The sequence below is a fragment of the Panthera pardus genome, unplaced genomic scaffold, assembly GCF_024362965.1.
Source record: "Panthera pardus isolate Hobbes unplaced genomic scaffold, ASM2436296v1 HiC_scaffold_2, whole genome shotgun sequence".
Lineage (NCBI taxonomy): Eukaryota > Metazoa > Chordata > Mammalia > Carnivora > Felidae > Panthera > Panthera pardus.
The window spans coordinates 56,095,813-56,104,247 of record NW_026526765.1 but is presented as its reverse complement, the minus strand read 5'-3'; positions in this window follow the sequence as shown (position 1 = coordinate 56,104,247).

The window sequence follows — 8,435 nt, the reverse complement described above, 5'->3', positions numbered from 1 at the left end:
CACGTGCATTATTTACACTTTCAACATTTGTGAAGGGGGGGGGGGGTGGAGAACACATATGAAAAATAAAGCCCAGAAATGCTCAGTGATTCTCCGAAGCCACACTGATGACAATAATTTCTACTACAACTACTGCCCTTGCCACTAACACCTCTATCTTCCCAGGGAATTTGCTATGTGTCAAGAACTTGCCAAAAGACTTTACAAATCATCTTTGTCTAATTTTTACAGCATGCCTGGAGGGGCTCCTCACCCCCATTTTCTTGGGGAGGGACACAAGGCTCATAGAGTTAAGGAAGTATCCAAGCACACAAAGCTACTGAAGACATGAAACAGGAGTGTCTACTGCTGAAGCCCACATTCCTAACTACTTCACCGTCAGCCCTCAGTATCTCATGCAAGACTTTCCAGTACATACTGTTATCATGCTTCTATGTATTTATGTACTATTTTCCAAATTATTTCACACATTTTATTCCTACTTAGTGTGCATAAAACAGGTCTCCTAACTACTTCACCGTCAGCCCTCAGTATCTCATGCAAGACTTTCCAGTACATACTGTTATCATGCTTCTATGTATTTATGTACTATTTTCCAAATTATTTCACACATTTTATTCCTACTTAGTGTGCATAAAACAGGTCTTCTCCAACACTGTTTCTAAGGTCAGATATCCTACGTGACTGTTCGTTGAAGCACTACCATGACATGATATGCTGGGGTGGGTGTGTGTGTTTGTGTGTGTGTGTGTGTGAGTGTGTGTTCATCTGTTTGTCTGCCTCCCTCCCTAGAACTTAAAATCTAGAACAGGGACTTTCTGTTTGAACCATTACTCTAGACCCAGTTGCTAGAAGAATATAGACATTCCATATGTATACAGTCAATGAATGACTTATCATCTAGACCCAAAATATCAAGGGCTGCATCTACTATTATAGATCAAAGCTATAGTTATTTTTTAGGTGTAATCATCATCAACAGCTCATTAGGATTATGTTTTTACTTGAGTTATCATTACACCTGATTCTGTAAGTACCCCAACATCATACAGGAAGCATGCAATAGTCAGAAACTGCTAAACTCATTTTAAATGAAGGACCAATGAAGTAGGAGAATTAATATTCAAGAAGCGATACCTTGTTGCAGAGAAAAATCAGGCTTTGAAGTTTCAGAAAATGAAATCCACATCCTGATTCTGTCACGTATGTGACTAGAGGTACGATATTTCTGTTTACGTATAAAAGTGGGAATTAACGCGGACAGTGTAGGGATTACTACAAGGATGACATGAGATAAAATATTAGTCTATGACTTTTAAAACAGAATTTTCCGGACTTTCTCTAAAATGCTGCCTAACAACAGAGTTTTCTATTTAAAAAAAAAAAAAGAAAAAGAAATGAAATTGCAACCCTCTACCAAATCATCCATGGCAAGAAAACAGGAAAGAGAAGAAAAAAGATGTTGCAAGGCCCTCACAGACCTGGAGGTCAGCTGAGAAAACATCAGACAGAACATGGCATCCTGGGTGATACCTAAACAGAATGGCAAAGCCGACAGACGAAAGAGGAGCATGAAAAGCAGCACAAAAAAGAAAGTGGACAACGTGGCTTTAGAACTTAGAACTGCGTGGGGGGCAAACTTCAGAAGCAGCTTAGTGAGATAGTGAGGTAGTGAATAGAACTAAATTCAGACTAAAAAGCAGAGCTTTTCATTTCAAAGAAGGGGACAGAAGGGCCAGGCTGGCTTATGTTTCAAGAAAGCTCCATAGAACTTCACAATCTTTGGGAATTCCCCAGGGTGTAAAAGTTCAATAAAAGAAAATTGGCTTAAAGGACTCAGCACTAAGTGAATATCTCAAGATTAGTTAGGTAGTCCACTTCTCTCCCTCCTTGACTCTTTAGACTGGACACAGTGAGAGAATCAGAAACACAACTAAATAGTTATTAAGGAGATAGAAAAGCTTACAGGCAAGTACTATGTGAAACACTCATGATAAGACTATAAACAGAGTTTGAAAGGTCCCCTCCTCCTTTTTTAAAAGCAAAGTTTACGAGGTGATTAACACTTGGCAACACGGACATGGGAGATGGGAATACAAATTTTTTAAAAATGATTTTTTGGCTGTATTTTCAGGATTCTTAAATTCTATGTGATGCTGGGTTTATACAATTCATGAAGAAGAAAACCTAACTGAATATTTATAATAGCCCCTCAATAGCATTAGCCATGCCTTTTTCTTGAAAGCACAAGATTTATCTGACCCTTTGATAAATACCGTTAAGATATTTAAGACAGATACAAGAAAGAAAGGAATACAATTCTTTCTTGGAATATGAACATTTGGTCTTTGAGTTCAAAGTCTTCAGGCAGACAATACATATTACATGAAGACTATTCTTACCAGTTGGTATATGAAGCATAGTGTATTTTGTAATAATAGTGTTTTTCATAAGTCTGAGGAGTACCTTTTTAATAAAAAAAATAAATAAAAGCAAACACTTAAGCAGAAAGCACAATGTTCGAGTTACTGTCTATAGTGCTTTGTATATATTAAAATATTTCATCCCCCAGCAATTCTGTAAGGTAGGAACTATTATACCAATTATATAAATGAATAAATTGAGCCACATAACAAGTTATATAAGCTTCCTGAAATCACTCACCTGGTAAGCAGCAGAGATGAGATTTAAACACAGACAGCTTAGCTGCATGTAGCATACAGTTACTCAAGTCTTATTTGATTTAGTTCGGAACGAAATGCCAGAGAAAGCAAGTCTGTCTGCTGTTGATCAGACAGACAATAAAATCTTAAAATGTAAATATATTTACTATACTTATAGTAGGATATAACATTTACTCTCTCCTCTCAAATGAATTTTTTCTCGTCGAAATTTTTACCAAACTAACAATATCCGTAACCATATGTTGTCATTATTTTAATGCAGTTATTCTTTTGATACAAAAGGAAGATTTGATCTAAGAATAAATGAGGTCCAAGGAGATTGAACATGGGGAGAGAAATGAGATCAAAGAGTACTACAGTTGGAAATGGGGTTTGATGACATTGAGAGAATATTGTTGAGATACAGAAATGAGACTTATAACTGAACAAGGTCAGAAAAGCAGATAGATAGAAAGCCCAGGGTTTGAGGGAGATCTGGGTTGACATCTCAGGACATCTCGTATAAGTCACTAATGTCTCTCAAGCTTCTAGTTTCTTCGTCTATAAAGTGGGAATAATCACAGAAGCTCCCTTATGGGGTAGTTTTAAAAATTAGAGAACTCAATAAATTGTAGCTAGTATTAACATTACATATATTATAAATGGAATAAGGGATAGTAATTATACTTGATTAAACAAAGTGTTAGTACATGAATAAAACAATACATTATAAAAAATTGAGGACCACGACAGGCGTTGGTACAACCCCAAAATTAGAGAAATACAGATGTTAATTCTATTACTTTTAAGGGCAAAACTAATTGCTTTTGTTAGTTCATTTGCCAAACCTATTTGAATTCTTCATGAAACAGGATCATAACAATAACTAGAATATTATAGATCTTTATGTATCCATAAGCCTAGATGTATATATATATATATATATATATATACATATATATGTGTATATAAATGTATGTATGTGTGTATATATGTGTATATATGTGTACATATATATATATATATATATATATGGAAAACAATAGTTTCCATTATACAATTAACCAGTTTAAAATTTATTATATGACCACATAGTCACAACCGTAAGCTCATTTTTATATACAGAACTTTAAAAATTTTAAATTATAGAAATTAGTAATAGAGATCTTTATGATTTTATGGATATTTTTGTTGGTTTTTAAATGATATTTCTCAAAATTTATATTAAATGTATATAAAACACTGAAGATCACTTGTCTTTGTAAACAGCTTAAGCAAAGCATAATTTAAGAGATACTTGACTTCATACCTAGAGTTCTAAGTTGGTGTGCACATTGTTTAAAAAGGTATAGAATCGGGGCGCCTGGGTGGCGCAGTCGGTTAAGCGTCCGACTTCAGCCAGGTCACGATCTCGCGGTCCGTGAGTTCGAGCCCCGCGTCAGGCTCTGGGCTGATGGCTCGGAGCCTGGAGCCTGTTTCCGATTCTGTGTCTCCCTCTCTCTCTGCCCCTCCCCCGTTCATGCTCTGTCTCTCTCTGTCCCAAAAATAAATCAAAAACGTTGAAAAAAAAAATAAATAAAAAAAAAGGTATAGAATGGGTCCTCTGGTGATTATATGTTGATAGATGATACATGAAACATGTTTTATTGTTTCCATTACTTACATCTCACAAGAATAGTTTCTTTTCTTTTTTTTAAAGTGTTTATTTTTGAGAGGGAGAGAGAGAAAGAACATGAGCAAGGAAGGGGTAGAGAGAATGGGAGACAGAGGATCCGATGTAGACTCCAGGCTATGAGCTGTCAGCACAGATCCCAATGTGGGTCCCCAGTAAAAGTTTCCTTTTTAAAGGAAGGATATAAAATTTTATTTTGAAGCATTTTTGAATTTTTAAAGGCTAAATTTTTAAAATTTATTATTTAAAAAGTGCATTGAAATTGTTACATAAGCAATTGTTAAAATCTACAAATAACAGAAAATTAGGGAGAGTGAAAATACCAAGCATTTAAACTTTAAATAAATATAAGTCACTTTTCCAAGTTTTCTTAAAAACATTATTTTCTATCATGTAATTTTCTATTGTAGCTCAAGAGTTTGGGGCACCTGGGTGGTTCAGTCGGTTGACTGTACAACTTCAGCTCAAGGTCATGATCTCAAGATGTGTGGGTTTGAGCCCCAGGTTGGGCTCTGTGCTCACAGCTCAGAGTTGGAGCCTGATAGAGATTCTGTGTCTCCCTCACTCTGCCCCTCCCCTGTTCACCATCTCTCTCTCTCTCTCTCTCTCTCTCTCTCTCTCCCTCCCTCAAAAATAAATAAAACATTTTAAAATATTTAAAAAAAGCTTCATAAAACACAATTATCATGAAATATTTCCATTGGGTATTCAATGTATGTAGGTAAAAATGACCTGCTTAATTTTCTTTGAATGTGTATTTATGTATATTTGTGTTCCTCAGCTCATATTTAAAGAGATATGTTGACACTAATTACAATCAAACTATCATTCATTATTAAAATCATAACCTGTGTGTCTTTCAACTAGGACAAACTGAGAAACAGTTGGGGCACCTTGGTGGCTCAGTCAGTTGAGCATCCAACTTTGGCTCAGGTCATGATCTCGCATTTGTGGGTTTGAGCCCCACATTTGGCTCTGGGCTGATAGCTCAGACAGAGAGCTCGAGCCCACATTGGGTCCTGTGTTTCCCCCTCTCTCTGCCCCTCCCCTGCTCTTGTTCTGTCTCTGTCTCTCAAAAACTAAAATACAACGATAAAAAAAAAAAAATTAAAGGAAACCAAGAAACAGTTGAAGGAGGAAAGTGTAACTACTAGGACATTTTATCTTTTGAATTAAAATCTTTTGACTTCTCAGATTCCAACACTACCCTCTCCACATGTATTTCCAAACCAACAGAAAGTACACACACAGACATGCAGACACACAGACATACACACGCACACACTCAAAGCACCACCTTGCCCCAACAGTTCTACAGTTCTAATTAAAAGCTACATTTTGTTAAGCAAATTAGGAGCTACAATAAAGTGGAGGGAGCATGTGAAATGAATAATTAACGTTGTATAGACTTCAGCATCATAATTAAGATTAAACGCCGCATATATTCAAACTAGATTAGCACAGCCATTGAAAGCAGGGATGTGCTCAGTGGGAGAGTATGCTTTTGCTAAATAATGTTTTATGAAGAATATTCTAAAAACATTAAGCACAAGGTTGTCATATATAAAATGATTAAAGTTTTATACAAAAGCAGCTGTAATTCCAGTAAATGAAGTAATTTCATTTTCCTGCTGTTTTCACCTTTAGGAACATACTGTAAATGGAAAGGAACTCCATGTGATATCTTATTAAATAGAGTATGAATCCCCTTGTTTGAGATTAATGAACTCTCACTACATAAATTTGGGTAACGGACAGTTCTAGGCACTTAACAGTACTTACTTCTTTGATACCCCTTAGAAAGATTTATTTTGTTTAACTTTTATTTAATGTGTCCCTCAATCTTGTCAGCAAGCGTTTTGGGGGGCATTATTCACAATTAACTTTCTTATGTTTAACTTATCTTTACCTGAAATCTTTCTTGCGTCATGGAATAATTCCTGAAAACTCAGACTTGGCAAAGGTCATATATTTTCTTTGCACGTGCATTTCATTTATGCTAATCACTAGTAACCTTTATGGTGAGATCAGACTCTATTCTCAATACTTTTATTCCCCTTTCTTCCTGTTATTTGCCATTAAGTTTCAACAAATTAGAATTTTAAACCAAAACCAAAGCAAAATGTGATTTTTATACTAGTTTTATTGGTTATAGTCTTTTCCTGACTATCCTACTCCTGCGTTTTGTTCTTGACCTGGAATTAAAAAAAAAATCCTCAATCTAATCGCACGCTGATGATATTATCAGTTTTTTTTTTTTTTTTTAAAGTAAGCTCTGTGCCCAATGTGGGGCTCAAACTTGCGACCCCAAGATCAAGAGTTGCATACTCTACCAACTGAGACAGCCAGGCACCCCAGTATTTGTTATCAAATTAAAAGAACAAAATGAATAAAAAGATTCAAAACTTCTGTTTAAACTACATATAATTTTATGAACATAAATTTATTTTGAAATCAGAAAATCTACATCCTGAATCAGCAAAAATCTTATGTTCAATGTGATCAATAATGAATAAGTAATTCATTGAAAATATTGCAAGAATACGATAGCAAGATTTATACACATACAAAGTTATAGTATTGGCAGATATCTATTCAGAAGAGAAAAGGGGAAAGCATGATTTTTATTTGTTTTATATTTATTTTTTCTTCCTATAATTACTGGAATATGTTGCAACATAGAATATTCCAACCAGAGGCACCTGGGTGGCCCAACCTATTACGCAACCAACTCTTGATTTCAGCTCAGGTCATGATCTCACAGTTCCTGTTACCCAGCCCTGCATTGGGCTCTATGCTGTCCATGTAGAGCCTGCTTGGGATTGTCTCTCCCTCTCTCTCAGTCCCTCCCCTACTCACTCTGTCTCTCTCTCTCTCTGTCTCTCTCTGTCTCTCTCTCTCACCACATAAATATACATTTAAAATAAAATAAACTGGAAAAAATATTCTAAATAGCTCTTAGAAATATAAAATTCATGGAATGTATGTATGTATGTATGTATGTATGTATGTCCTTTATGGAATGGGGTGGGGTGAAATGAGATGAAGCACAATTTCCCATAAAAAATAATATGATGAGACAGTATGATTATTTAAAACAGAGATGGATCTGAGGTTTAATTCACCTTATTCAGATGCTTGTTTTATCAAAATCATACTGTGAATTTGATTTCAGGATAAGGTCACTCCCATAAACTGAGGGACAGATTGTAAAAAACAAATAACAAAAAAAAAAACTTCTCCTTCTTTCCTTGTTAATAAGTTATTCTCTGAAAATAGCATTCAGTACTCTAATAACAAAACAAACCAAAAGAGAAAAAAGATTTTGAATATCAGATCAGAAGTTGGCAATTTAGGGGCGCCTGGGTGGCGCAGTCGGTTAAGCGTCCGACTTCAGCCAGGTCACGATCTCGCGGTCCGTGAGTTCGAGCCCCGTGTCAGGCTCTGGGCTGATGGCTCGGAGCCTGGAGCCTGTTTCCGATTCTGTGTCTCCCTCTCTCTCTGCCCCTCCCCCGTTCATGCTCTGTCTCTCTCTGTCCCAAAAATAAATAAAAAAACGTTGAAAAAAAAAAATAAAAGCTTAAAAAAAAAAAAAAAAAAAAAGAAGTTGGCAATTTATGTCATAACATTATAAATAAGCCAAGGGAAAATCCTAAAACATAATTTATTATATATCTACTAAATATATCCCAGGCAAAACATAAAGAAAAAACTGAAGTCATGAAACTACTAAGATCTCATCAGTTTTGTTTTGTTTTATTTTACTTTTATACAAAGTAATGCTAGGATAATCTTGCAAATAATGGAGAGAATAGGTAACAATAAAAAAAAAATTGAGCTGATAAAGCCTAAAGAGTAAAAAAATACAGTTATTATCTTTGCCAATTAAATTCTTTTTTTTAATTGTATTGGTCAACAGTTTTAATGTAAAAAAAAACACTGTTTTATGGATTCAAGCATTAAGATGAAAGTTAGATACTATCACTATAACTATAAATTACGATTATAGCAATATAATTATAGGTCCTACAAGTAGGTAGCACTAATGGTCTTATCAATTATAGTGCTATAAACATTGTTTATGGCAGCATAAATATTGA